We start from the raw sequence: 15,294 nt of genomic DNA on the forward strand, positions 1-15,294 counted from the left end.
CCGAAGACGGTTTGCGGAAAATGGGTATTTGCTCTCACGTAGAGTTCCTAGAAAACATCCAGACTTTATTTCTTCCACGAAGCGATATCTTTCTTTCGGCGTGGAAAACAGGCGGACACATTTGTCGCATTTTGAACTTCCACGCCTCAAGTAAAAGCTGCTATGTTCTCGGCGGCCGGCTGCGATCTGCGGAGACAATATGGAGGCTATATCCTAACTGTGAAGGGTTTGGATCTTTGGATTGTCGAAACTTAACTAGCAGATGTTTGCAGCAGTTGGTGCAGTGGCGCTCCGCGAAGAAAATCTTTGGGTTTGAGATTGAGCTTGAGCTTGAGAAATCAGAACCGACGAACATCGATTTCTTCATATTTCACACCCTCTTTGTTGTATATTGATGTAGAAACCAAATTTGCATTTAGAACAAATTTTAGTGTTATTGTGGGGGACGTTTCCCCAGGAGAATGTGTAGTTAATTCATTAGGGGTGGGGGAGTGGAGGTGCCACGTATTTTCCCATAGACGCAAGCATGCAACGGAGGAAAATTTTCCTCCCTGTTTGTTTCTTTGAATTGTTGTTGTAAGCCCGATCTGTTAGCTGTTATATGCAAATCGGGGCTGGACCTACCGTTTAAAATGGAACAGGAATCATTGTGCAATATGCCTCCACCGGGCATTGAACCCGAAGCCTCTTGATTGTAAGGCAATTTCAAACTTATCAACGAAAGTTTTATCCCCACAATAACATTACATATTAGTCATACATGCAAAAAAAATAATTTAACATTTACTAAATACTGTTTCATTATCCGAGGAAGAACGAAAAGTAGAGAAGTAGACACTGAACTTCATAAGTAAACTTTTCTGGGGAAAAAATTGATAAGATCGTTCTTTACTTATGAATTCATTTCTTCTAGTATAGACTGGCTAACCGTGACGTCACCAGAGCCAATGTATGTTTCCAAACAAATTTTCACGCGACGAAGCCCCCTATGCTTCGGCATTGCAAAATGATCGCGAAGGTGTGACTTTTATTAGAGTGACAGCGGTTAGGAAACGGAAAGATGATGTGTATCGTACATCAATGTAAATGCGTACTATATGCAGGAGAATACCTGGATATTTTTCTCATTCTTCGCGGATAAGGGGTTAGTGAATAAATATCGGGTAGTTTTCAAGAAAGAACAATTTACTATGGGAACATCGATATAATCTTTACACCCACATACGATAGACATCAGTATTTTGTGTCCCAACTGCTGTCAGAGTACTAAACGATAACTTTCTACGATCACTTTTCAGCACGTAAGATATCTTCATCATATATATATAATATGAAGATATCTTACCTGCTGAAAACTAATCGTTAAACGTGTTAAAGAGACGCCATCTTTAAAATGACAGAAGCGTTTTGAAGCTCACATAATTAGTGTTGCAGCATGGAGGTAGTATTGTAAATAAAATTCATACGTCATGTAAATATATATATATATAATATAGGGTAAAACCGCTAATGTTCTAAGGGCTTCAAATTTTTTAGCATTTCCTTAAAAATACCCGATTTTCTTACATTATTTCCTAATTAATCCCTCATCTGTAAGGAATTATTAAAATAGTTATATATTCACCAGAATCTAATCTTTACGCTGATGTTCAATACACCTCACTATGCGGATTGAAAGTAGGTATAGTTTGCAAACTTAGATCCGGCTGCTACTGACGTCACCGCATAACCAGTCCATATTTGCGGTCACCTTATATACAGGTTCCACGCGACCCCTTACTTACGCTACTGATCTATTATATCTTTTCCATACACGGTCTTTTTTACTAAAATATCTGGTTCGAGGTAAACATCAAACGAAAACCTTTTGTTTTTGACTTGTAGATTTCTGCATGTACGAGTAGAATTGCACAAGTTTACTTCATTTTAGCATTGATCCATTACCGATTCACGTGTTTTCAAGTCTGAGTTTGTGCTTGTATACTTCAATAAGAAGAATTTTCGGGATGCAGGTGCAGTCAGTAATGAGCCAGCGCGAAGGTCTTTCCATCAATCTGTCTGCGAACTGAGCCATCGTCGAACTTCCTCCTCCATTCACAAACTTGCTGGTGTGGCTAACGATACTTAATTGCTATTTGTCGCAGAATTTCTGTAAGTTTTAGGCTTTCAGAGGTCAAGAAACTGTCGCTTTTCACTTGCGCAAATGTGTTAAGGAGACGCTATCTTTAAAATGACAGAAGCGTTTTGAAGCTCACGTATGGAGGTAGTATTGTAAATAAAATTCATACGTCATGTAAATTTGAGCTGTATACAGTCTGTCATGTAATTGATGGCGGACTTTTATGGTTTTGATTTGGTTCCAATAACCCGCAGTTTAAATTAAGCTCTTCTACATGAACAACTTTGCTGTAAGTTCACAAAGTCAGTCCTGAGGTAATCAACTTCAACAGTCGATTAGTCTATCGGCACCAATTTTTAGAAGAAAACGCTAACAGTAACGTTATTGTTCGTATTACTGTTATTATCATCGATATGTGTAGATACTTGATTTGCCAAGAGTAAAATGAACTCTACAATAGACTTAGGATTAAATATATTTTACTCAGGCTCCCTGATAATTAAATTAATCCACCCTATTGGTTTTCCCAGTGGGTCATGAATCTGTCACCAAATCTTAACCGTGACACGAAATGTCCGATATCTCGATACAGCAGTTCATGCATATTGGAGCAGACCGGTACACGGAAGGAAAGATTTGTTGCATGCAATCGTCCGTTCTCTTGCACCGAGCGCGAACGGTCAGGATCTGACAATTGCGCTCTTTCAAGTAGGGTGCAGCTCGTCAGTGTTGCCAAATCACAATATCACAAAAGAGCTAAACCGCGCTTAAATTGAGTAAAGAACGAACTTCCAATGGGCTAGATTAAAGAAGGTGCGACAATCTTATTCCGTGTTCTAAGATGTTTTTGAACGTGACACAGATTTACTGCTTATAGGATTTTTTCGTCCGGGCAATATACTAAAATTTTTAGTATGTAAAAGATAAATGCCTCCAAATTGTTATTAAATTAGAATCCAAAAGATAAAAAGAGTATCCATACCCCTGGACATAGCTAAGTGTAAAGTGTTACATACAATACATGCTTTGAAGGAAAGACGCAAGCTCAGTGAATTCATTCTGTTGACGGTTATGTGATAATACTGTCTGGGTCTCCCCGATGGCGCATTGGTAATCGTCCTCGCCTTGTAATTAAAGGGTTCCTGGTTCGATACCCGGTGGAGGCACATTACACAGTGGTTCGGATAGAATTTAAATTGTAGGTCCAGTCCCAATTATCCTATCTGTGCATAAAGTGGACTTAAAACAACAATTCAATTCATAACACTGTTTGCATAGTTTACTGCCGACTTCCGCGGAGAAGTGGTTATCACAGCGCGTTACGATATCAGGGGTCCCAAGTTCGAATCCCGACCTGTGCATGGGTGTTCTTCCTGAGTGTCCCTTCATCAATTTCATTATATCATCACTCACCCTCAACGTTACGATTAATCTACCGACGTAGCAGGGATGCCCACCCCTCCAAGAGCAATGGCGCATCCCTTTCCAAGATCATGTCATAAAATCCATAGAGTATTTAATTACGACAACGGGTCCACTACTATTATATTACTGAAAGTAACTTTTTTTAGCTTTAATTAACACTGTACTTTATCTGCCCCATAAAATCCTTCCTTTCAAGTGCGCCTGCAGGATTTTTCCTCAAGGGAGCAAAGTAAGATTTCACATCTTGCTCTCCAGTAATAAAAAAATATATTTTACCTTTTATTATTATTATTATTATTAGTAGTAGTAGTAGTATTGTCGCTGTTGTTATTATTATTATTTTAACAAATCATAAAATATAAATTAAATTGAAAATACTTTGACGTACTGTGTCGAATTAAAGATTCTTACCACGTCGGAAAATTTTAAAAATTTCCAACCCCGAAAGCTTTCTGACCTGGTCGGTAAATTGCGGATTTTATAAAAATTTAACTTCCCAATTCCGTCCCAAAAAATTTCCGTCTCGAAGACACCAAGTTACTGCAGTCAAAATGATTCTAAAGTCTCTGGTGAAAACATTATCTCGTTACTTTCTTGAATGTGGCAGTTAATTCCTGTAACTTATAACCGGTAAATCACAGAAAACAATACTATTTATACCAAAATATCGCTACAATTTCACCATTCGAATTAAATTAACTTTTTCCATATATCTCAGGTGGGGGTAAGTGTCTCTCTGGCCCCCCTTGCTTCCTTTTCTTCATCTAACGGATTAAAATTGTTGCACCTAGTAGAAAAAGTGACTTGACCAGCTAAAGTAAATCAATTACCAAGGAAATATATTCTGATTCCTCCACCTCATCCCACATATTGCATCATGGTGCCAAGGTGTAAACTTTTCTACATATATGTTAGGCAGATATATATACATATTGAACGTTATATTATTTTAAGGAAAAAACCTCCCCCCATTATTGATAGGAAAACTCACTGGAACATTTTGCGACTTGAGAAGCCATGTAGTGTACGCAAAAACTCCCCAGATCTGGTTCCAGAAAGGCTCCGGTCGGCAACACTGCAACTCGTCGCCATGGAGACAAGAACCCATCACGGCCCGGACCCTCATCGTCACGGGCAGTGTTTCTGGAGCGAAGGCACACGCAGGACTCGACCAGTGCACAGGCTGTGAGAGGTGTAGGAGAGTCGCGAGTGTCAGTCCTTTTTTTAAAAACAAAAAAAAAGTACTATAGGAAAAAACGGAAAAAAAGAAGTCATATCGATGTGATCTCAGGCTTTGTGATGGTGAAGTACATATCACAACGCTTCATAGCTCGTCGTCGCAAGGTGATATGAACATTGGCCAGGTGAGTAAAGCAAGGTGTTATTCTTACGATGTGTTTTATTGTCTGTTTATTTTGTGCATGGTGCGAGTACTGGGTTGTAAAATGGAGGATGTAAACATTGTCACAGGTCGAAAGCTTCTATTGTCAGTGCATCGGCGATCAACTTTCGATGAACAATGGCCCGAGAATCGATCCCCTTCTCGGCAATATGAGCGACGAATTCCAACGGCAAATGGTAGCCGCTATTTCGTACAACAAGACTGGAATCTGCCTCCCCCCTTCGCCTCCGTGAAATGGTAAAATCCATTAAGATAAACTTGAAGACTGCAGCTACGCGGTAAACAAGTGAAAGGCGGTTTCGAATCCTGTTGCTGGTACCACGAACGCCGAATGTACTGTGTGAGAGACGGCCGTAACTACTATATGCGACCGTAAGGGCAAGTGACAAATGAAAATCATTAGCTGCGCGATGCAGTTTCGTTCTGTTGTACGATATCCCCCCTCCTCCTCCTCAAAACGAACAATGCCATATTGTTGTATTATTTGGTAGGGGCTTAAGTAGCACGATGTAGTACTTCCTGCTCAGATAGTTCATGACACTCGCAGCTAACAACGCAGTTCCCAACGTGTTAGACCTATCAGCCAAAAAGTGTAAACTTTGAAAAAACAAATGTATACTACCCTCCTTCTTAATGTATCCCGGAAACTAGATTAGTGTAAGCTAACGAGAACCTACAACCAGGAAAATCCCTATGTTATCTTGTGCCTTCTTTCTATGCACTGAGTGCCCCCTTTAGAGCCTCATCATTTGCTATGTGCATGGGGATTTCAGATCAAAGATGCATGCGTTTTATTTCTAATAAGGCGTTCTTCTCTGCTTTTTGATTATTATTAAAAACAATTTATTTTAATTTGTCAGATCGGACCTCTTACCTTTCGTTTCGAAAGAGTTGCTTACTTATATGAGATGGCAAATACAAATAACCTAACACACCAATACTTCTAACTTTCAATCACTCATACAATAAGTCCAACAATTTTCTCAAATTCTCAATTACACCTGGAAATTCTTATGAAATAATACTCATATTAACGGTCAATCTCATACGAGAGCTACTTTTGTATTTGGTTACTTTCAATGATTTTTCTACTTCTCTAAGTTAGGTGAAATACTGAAATAGTTGAAGGGCCAAAAGGAATGAAAACGTCAATTCCTAATCTAGACCCTGATTCGAACCCACGGCCATGGAAAAAATAATTCATTTTCAGTGACAGCGCCAGAAAGAAGGGGTCAACGACCACCCCGCCCCCACCAAACAAGAAAAACTAGATCAGATGCCCTTAAGCACGAATATGTCGTAGTCGCCTTGTAATCAAGGGGTCCCGGGTTCGGATCCCACTTTAAACTGTAGGTCCAGTCCCGATTAGCCTTACTGTGCATAAAGTGGACTTAAAACACTAACTCAATCAATCAATCAAACACGAATATGTACCTATAATTGTAAGGTATTTAGGCTACATTAAATGTGATTGGCCTCCTCAAATAGTCCCACGTATTTTCCTCTGGTGTCGCTTCCCATGTAAGAAGAGGGAAGATTGAAAGAAGATACAGGACGGTCTAAGGCAAGTAATCTTCATTCTTCATATAAATACAAGAGTTTGTTTCTGTTCGAGCAGAAGATGGGTTGGAGATCGCGCATAAACCAACCGAGCTTGAATTTGAGTCAACCGAATCCTAACACGTAGACAACCCGCAACACGCAGATAATTAGCACACTGCATAACTGCAAGGGGTTGTGCTAAGGTGACCAAAAAATAAGATTCCACTTTACAAACACAATGTAGCCAATGTTAGTAGGGAAAAGGGATACTTGAGCAGTCTCTTAGGATTTCGTGGGCGATTCACATTTCAAATCCATCTTTCTGTCTTGCATTATTACTAGACCTCGAATTTTAGGTTTTTAACCTATTTTTTCCTTTTCAGAAATTATAAGTTATGTCAGCATTTCGTTAAAAAAAATGCAACAACTGATGAAGTTTTATAGCGCCTAAAAAAACCTATTTTGTTTGTTGGAACCTATTTTAGTTTTATGCGCCTAAATGAAGCATTTTTCTAGGTTTTTATATATTCTTAAAGGTTTTACAGGATTTTTGTCACACACAGACATTTACTTTGTTTCGTCACGAAAATATTCAATGACGAACGTGTTTGAAACGTACTTTGTTGATTTCCCTTCCTTTAAGTCCATGGTGATTTTTCAAAGCTATAAAAAAAGCAAAATGTCTGGTGCCACTGTTAACCTGTACAATCCATAGTGGTTTGATCTGTGTGGTCTTGCTCACTTTCGCGTCACTTCGGTGCTTAGTGGCATTCACGCCTTGCAAACTAACATTTCAAGTTTGCACCACTGATTATGTTTTTGTTAAAAGATTATTTTCAGCATATAAGATGATCCTCACAGACAAAATTGCGGAGTTTGACTGTGGATAACATGAAAAATGATTGTTGCCTAACTATACGCGAAGAATGAATTTTAATAGCAAATTTCCAAGTTCTACCATCGCTGTAGGATTAGGTAACAAGCATAACGTTATGGAAGATAGTGCGTATTTCAGGATATAGTAGGTGTCCCATTTTCATTTGCCTGTGGCCTATACCTATTCAGCATTCTTCAGGAATTTTGAACTATTTTAAGTGTTCTTGAACCTACTTCAAGATTTTTCGAGCATAACTTAAAATCTTTAGGACCTATTTTAGGATTTTAGAACTTATTTTAAGGTTTTTTAGAACCTATTTTAGGATTTTAGAGCCTATTTTAGAAACATAAAAGAATACTTTTTAGAACCTAAAAATCCGAGATCTAATTATTACTCACAGGGGTTTATTTAAGCAGGAGCTTGAGCTTCTCGAATACACCTCACCCCCACACCTACAAATTCGCGCTGATTTTGCCAAAACAAAATCCCTTACTTTTCAGGTTTTCCTTGTACGAGTATTTTAAAATAATTTTCTAGAGATCATTCCATAGTATTTCAACTTCATGCTTTGAGTACATATTTAGAGTGGCAGTGAAAGCACTGTCTCAACGTATAAAAGAAAAATTATTACTAAAAATAATATATTTAATTTTGTATACGAACACCTGTTACAGCAAATTAGTGTTTGCAACTACGCACATAATCCATATTACTGACAAACGCAACAACTATATTCAATATTCCCTAACTTCACCACGTTTTAAAACATTCTAATAAAAATCTTCTAACTAATCCATGAAATTCTTAATCATAGGACAATTTTTACGTTTTGTGTGTGATAAAATGGGAAAATATAAGCAAAAATTTCAAACTATGCACTTGAATATAAGATATCAAAAATTTTATTGAATGCCTTTTTAAAGCACGTTTTTTCAAACATATCTTAAAATTATTCGATGCGGTATTCTTTTCTGGAGATTATGATTGGGATTTAGACACTTATTTTATTTGAAATATAATTTTCTTGTCTTACTGATTATTAACTTTTAATGAAATGTATGGTCTCCAACAATGGAAGAATTTAGCAAAAGAACAACATTGTTGTTGAAAAAGTACACACGGTGACAAGCATATTAGCTTGTTCTATAAGAGTGTGGTCTATATATGTTTATCGGACGAGATTAAACCAACACCCAAAGAATACTGTAGGTCTAGGGGCAGTTGTTGAAACTCGTGGCTCATTTCATTGCAGTAGAAAAAATTAAACATAGTTGTATTTAAAAGTTAAAACAAGACCCAAATGACCCGTCTGCTTTACAGGCCTAATTATGTATATTGTCCATAACCATAATTTTTACATTAAATTATTTTTTAACCAATGCATTGTTTTCATTTAATCTTTGTTCAACGAATACAGTGTTATGATTCAATTGTTGATTTCACTCTACAATACTTACACCAATAGGAGGGGTTTGTACATATTAAACCCTACTCTTACATGACCATGAACAAATACAAGAAGAAAAATAAGATTTTGAATCGAATTCTGTGAAGTGAAAAATAAAAACGTAAGTTGCACATCTGCAAAAAAGGTTTAGTTTATTTTGACTACTTTTAAATCTTCTTAGCGGTTATTTTTTATATTGTAAATGCCTTTTTGCCTGCATTGAAACCGATGAAAACACTTGATTCCTCATAACTCATTGACAAGGAGGTAGTCGCAGCAACGCGTATGCTGGGCTAGCAGCAGCTTTCCTCGCGCTGTTCCCAAGGGACTGAACAGGTTCCGGGGATTGAATTTCAGAGTGAAGCTTGGGAGAGGAAAGCAAAAGATGGCTCCAAAAGGAAATGCCAGCCTGCCACATCTCTTTACAGGAAAAATCTTTCTCTGACTGAAGGGAAGCGAACGGAACAACCAGAGATGATAAAGCGTACTTATATTGTAAAGATAATGGATAAAGTTTGATAAAAGTACAAAACAGAAATGTCCCTCAGAGTGTAAGTAATAAAAGAATGAATTGAAAAACAAGTTAGAGCTGCGTTTGCGGCATACAATCACGATATGCTGCATCCCAATTGTTTCAAATTAGTAGACTGACATGTGTTGCTTTAATATTTGATAAACTTAACAGGACATCATTTTTAAAATTTATTCATTTACTTCAAGTTGCAGATACACTGAAATCAAGGGTGTTGGTAAGGGAGGACAAACAAGGGCAATTACCTCCAGCTCAATATCATGCTTTATTCCATGTCCAAATCTTAGGACCTGCAAAGATAATCCAATATCCAGGGAGGGAAGGGGGCAACTTTTCAAAAACATTGGGTGGGCTCAACTACTTCATTTATAAATTCAAAAAAAATCATAAATATTCTAACACCATTAAGCCTTGTTTCCATGATAATCAAAAACTCAATATGCTGACCAAGGCAGAATTTATTTTATTATAAAACGTAACGTTTCAACCTTCTAGCAAGGTCTTCTTCAGACTCTGTACCAAATACAAATAATATTAAAGTACAAAACATAAATATATTTATTCACAAAAATAACTCCCCTCCAGACATAAGATAATTAGAAAGTTATGTATCTGGAACATTCCTTTCCAGGTGTTCCAGCAGGTGGTTCCTGTCAACTGTTGTTTCATCTGACAGGTGATTTTGATAAACATTCCCTTTCATCTGGAACGTGGTTGAACTCCTTATCTCATGTTCTTTTTCCATATCCTTTCTTTCTTCATTCCTCTTCCTCCTTCTCTCCTCCTTTGCTCTTGTCCTTTCCACTCTTTCTAACACCTTCTTCCATTCTTTGTTTATCTTCAGTCCCCCATTCCAGTTCATTGTGTCTTCTTCACCTTTCTTCTCCATTTCCTCACTAGTACTGTCATGTCCTGTTTCTCTCGTGTGCTAAAATATCGCATTTCTCTCTCTCTCTTAAGACGTACATCATCCCTATGTTCTTTCAACCTGTCTCTCATCCTATGTTTTGTTTCTCCTATGTACACACTCTCACATTCTTTACACTTCACATCGTAGATAATCCCTTCCTCTTCTCTGTTTTCCTTTTTCTTGTTTGCATTCTTCGCTATTCCTAAGATGCTTCTCCCTCCCTTCCTGTAAGTTTTAATGCCCTCTTTCCTAAGCACTTTGCATATCTTTTCTGTGGTCTTCCCACCATCTCTTTTTTCCTTTCTCTTCTTCTTTTTCTTTCTCTTCCTCTTCTCCTCTGCCACTTCAATGTTCCAGATAAACAACTTTCTAATTATCTTGTATCTGGAGGGGAATTATTTTTGTGTGTATATATACATATCTTCCTGTTTTGTACCTCATTTCATTTGTATTTGGTACAGTGTCTGAAGAAGACCTTGCTAGAAGGTTGAAACGTAACGTTTAGTTTTATGTTTTATAATAAAATAAATTCTGCCTTGGTCAGCATATTGAGTTTTTAATATTCTGTTACATAGGGGTCGGAAGTTGATGACCTAAAAATATTAAAAATGACCTAAAAATAATTTTTGCTCTTAAAATTAAAGCTTGTTTTTTTTCATAAATCACAAGACAGTAGTTGAACAATTTGATAAAATCAATTGTTGGGGTTTAAACTACCGAAACAAAGGGAAGAAAGTAATTAAGTGTTAATGTAGTTTTTCTTTATCTTTACTTCAAGGTTACATAAAATACACCGCATTTTAAAATAGTTTTCTTGTTAAGAGAAAGTTATAACAAAATATGATGGCAATGCATATTGAGTTTGAGGCTTCCTTTAAGTCCACTTTATGCACAGACACGCTAATTAGGACTGGACCTACAGTTTGAAGTGGGATTCGAATCACTATGTGTCTCTACTGCCTATCGAACCCGGGACCTTTGATTACAAGGCGACGTTACCAGGCAATATATTTTGGCGTATGAATGTTTTGAAATCTGCAGTAAGAGTTATGAGTTGTCCCGTAATTGCTCTCATCTTGTGTATGAAGTAAAAATCTACAATGAAATAAGTATAATAATTATTATTCGTTACTGTTGTTTGTTTATAATACATTGTTATTCTTGATTATGCTATTACTAACACTACTTAAGCAATTTTATGTCAAGTACTTTGATACCCCTCATAAAAATTCCTCTTGGCGCCAAATTCGGAAAGGAACGTTCTACTACCTCAGAAAAAAATAGATGCTTGTACTCCCATAAAAAAGTGTCTACGGACGTGCTTGACTCAAATGTTTATCAAATGTAAAAATTACAAAGCAAGATGATACAGATACACACATCACACACACATGTTGAGAGAGAACGGAGCAGACAGACACACAGAGAGAGAGAGAGTGTGTGTGTGAGAGAGAGAGAGAGAGAGAGAGTATATTAAATCTAGTGGGAGAAGAAACACAAAACTTTAAAATTATAAGGAACAGAACAATGCGTGTGCACGCACAAGGACCTTTGTGTAGTCCATTTTCTTTCTCAGATTCACCCTATCGTATGACTTTAGTTATAAATCGAAGAAACGAATAAATATCGTATAGCAGTCCACAAATATTTGTTCGAGACAGCTTGATAGAAGAAATACCGAATACCACGTACGAAGTTTAGCTTTCGAAATGACTTTTACCCACAGAAATGCTTCTACAGAAAAACAAGATGGGTCGAAAGAAGTAGAAGAATACGATAGCCAAGAAAAAATAGCTACCAGAACCTTCTAGTTTGAATTAGAAGAGAAGCATTTTGAAGCAAAACGTCTTTCAATGTTTGATTTTGTAATCTGAGTTTCTAATTGCAACCTCGAACCATTTCCCTACGACCGTTTTGTACTTTTGTCTGCTATTTGAGTTCCACGATAGATTCATATCTGTCTATAAGTCATGAACTCTTACACTATTGCGGAGATTCATGCTGCAATCTCATCGCGCTACGACGCAGGGTTCCCGGGTTCGAATCCCGTCCTGGGCATGGATGTTTGTGAATGTCCATTCATCAATTTCATCATATCATCACTCAACCCCATCTTCGCAAATTAGCCAAAAGTGGCACAAGAAGCGAAGTAAAATCAAGCAAATCAATCAATCATGCTGCAATCCGAGCCATTAATGACATAACGACTCTTTGAGTTTTGTAGCTAATATATATCTTGCAGTATTGGTGTAGCCTTGCATTTGGGCAAAACTGGTCAAACATTTTTAAAATGGCAGCTGAAAAACGATTTTTCCTATGTTGCTAAAGCTTCAAATTCTGCTGATGTTTAGCTAGCGAGCTGGAAATGAGAATTCAGTAGTGAACGTTTGGAAGCTTGTAGTGTTTATGAAATATTTTAATGTATTTAATTATTATTATTATTATTATTATTCGATATTTCCAGACAGTTTGGAATTTTGTTCACAGCGTCCTTGCAGAAAGTGACTCTAGTCTCTAATAAACCGTGAGGGGTAAAGGATGCTGGAGCATGGTATTGATCTCACAACCTCCACTATAGTCGAGATCAAGAATGTGTGTGCTCTTACCTTAACCTTTGTGTCATCATGACAATCCAATGTACAAGAAAAACTTTATCTTTTACAAATTATATGACAGACATGTATCTGAAATACCTGAGAATAGCCTACTCGAAGAGCTATCTGTAACTGTGCCTCAGTTCACTCATTCAGTAAAGATTCTTTCTTGCTTCCAATGAAATCTTACAGGATTAGATTTTCCAGTGATACTGAATGACCTGGCTCTTCACGACAGAAGGTTTGAAGTGCGAGGCAATCGACACTTGTATCCAGTGAAAGAAGAAGCTGAGTGGATGATTCAAAGAAGATGCCTCGGGGAAGATTCCCTCCATAAGCTTCTTCTTACTCAATCCTTTCGAAGCCTTCCCTAACGAAGGCTTATTTTTGGTTAACCTCGTCGCGTATTTGAAGCTTGGCCGTGCACCAAGAACTATTTTGAGTGGGATTTATGAATGCATATTCCAGCGGAGGACCCCAACTTTGTTCCTTCGTGTCGCACGCGATCTGGACGAAATCACCATTAAAAACTTGTTACTCAGTCGAAACATATATCTTTCTATTGTTATCGCTTCTGTCTCGATTCGCTCTCCTCACGCACCTTCAGTCATAGAATGCTAAGGTCTTGTATAATTCGATGCTGCAGTAGTATTGCTATTGCTTGTTATCAAGGGGTCCTCGGTTCGATCCCCTGCGGAGGCACGTTGCATTCGGATATCACTTTACTGCATGCATGGCCCCGATTTGCTTATCTGAGCATATAAGTTGTTTTTTTATATTTTGTAATTGGCTCTCGAACAAGATGTACGTAGCACAAGTAGTCGAAATGTTGAGCATGTAAAATAATTTAAACCACTGAAGAAATAACTAATTACTAGGGCTTGGAAGTTGAAGACCTATAAATTGCCAAAAAAAGACCTAAAAGCGGAAAAAAGGACGTATAAATGTAATCCAAATTAATTAATAACTTCAGTTTTAATTACATATTTAATTAATAAAACAATACAAAATTCTGGTGGTATGGAACACACAGTGCGAAAAAACTATATGAATGAAATGCATCTTCTTTCAGACATCATATATTTTTTTAGATTAACATAATTTTAAGAATCATATTTGGCCTAACCACACTAAGGTTACAGAAATAGGTCTTCGGAAACCTTACCTCAGTTGGCATTGCAATATATCACAATAGTCATCTCCAGCGCGACCTTCCAGAAAAGTTACGGTTAAAGGACCTTGTACCGTACCTGCTTCAGTCGTCCAAAAATGTTTTTATCTCGTTTCAGGGATCGGTTCAAATATATTTCTTTCTTTCTTTTTTTATTTCTTTACTACAGAAAGGATGTTTAAGAGGTGATGAACTGATGATGATTCGAATTGAGTGAGAATGGGCAGTAAAAACATAGTCGAAAGAAGGTGAAGTTGCAAAAAAAGCCGTTAAGGCCTAAAAAAGTGTAAAAAAGGACCAATAAGCCCAAAAAAGGCAAAAAAGGACAAATAAAACCCACCTTTTTCTGGCCTACAATAACCCAAAATGAACATATATTATGTTGGGCCTCGTCTTTGGACACTAGGGAAAAAAAAGGATTTTTCCTCAACTTCCGAGACCTACTAATTACAGTCAGTCATAAATTTTGCCATCTTTTCCAACTTTGTGTGTATTTTAGGAATACAAGGTCAAAGGAAGAAGGGTGACACCCCTCCCCCTCGACGTTCCGGGCACGTCACGGTAACACTTTTAGCCCACATTCTCGATTTCTCTCTGGGGATGAAACGCATCCGTAGATTCGAGAACTTACAGATCAAGAAAACGAAACTATTATAAAGCTTAGCTTTCTTCATTCCGAACTTCGCATCATTCCAAACACTTACACACCGAGTTGACGCTCAGCACTGGATTTCTATCCTCAATATAAGTGTGGCGTTAGCTCTCAAAAACGTTGAATCCTTTACACAACTCACGTGGTCGATAGCCCGAATCTTTTCATCATTCACAAACATCCACGTCTTTTACTGGTCGCATTTTCAGCTGGCGGCTGGGAAACAGCGAATCAGCGATCAGTTGAATTTACTTCGACCGACATCGGGCATTTTCGAGTCACAAGGGACCGAACGCTCTAAGTGGAACGAAACAAATGAGCGTCGGAAACACCACATGTTGTCAAACACACTCAATAGCGAGAGTTCTCCGACAACCATATTGTCAGCACCAGAAATCAACGGGGGTTAATGGTACAACCGTACCAATGGTACAACTTACTTAATGGTAAGTTTCAGGAACGACCACCCGCGGGTCGGTATGCAACTGGCAAAAATAGAAGTACGCTTGGCAACGTTGCTTCGGGAGAGCGATGTTACCCTTGGAACTGAGGTTATTGCCACCCATCGAGCCAATTGGAGGGACAGAAATAGCCATGAAGGTCAGCCGCCAGCTGAAAATGCG

General features: G+C 37.7%; 1 protein-coding gene across 2 annotated transcripts in view; it reads left to right on the forward strand.

Moving 5' to 3' along the window:
• Window positions 1–4,711: 4,711 nt before the first annotated feature.
• Window positions 4,712–15,294, forward strand: part of smog (G-protein coupled receptor 158 smog) — a 154,061-nt gene continuing 143,478 nt past the window's right edge. For both annotated transcript variants that reach the window (XM_083139145.1, XM_083139146.1), the window contains exon 1: window positions 4,712–4,908. The gene's annotated coding sequence lies outside the window, so the exon portion shown is untranslated. The remainder of the gene's footprint in view (window positions 4,909–15,294) is intronic.

Source organism: Lepisma saccharinum, chromosome 17 (assembly GCF_977018435.1).
Source record: "Lepisma saccharinum chromosome 17, izLepSacc3.1, whole genome shotgun sequence".
In the NCBI taxonomy this organism is placed as follows: Eukaryota; Metazoa; Arthropoda; class Insecta; order Zygentoma; family Lepismatidae; genus Lepisma; species Lepisma saccharinum.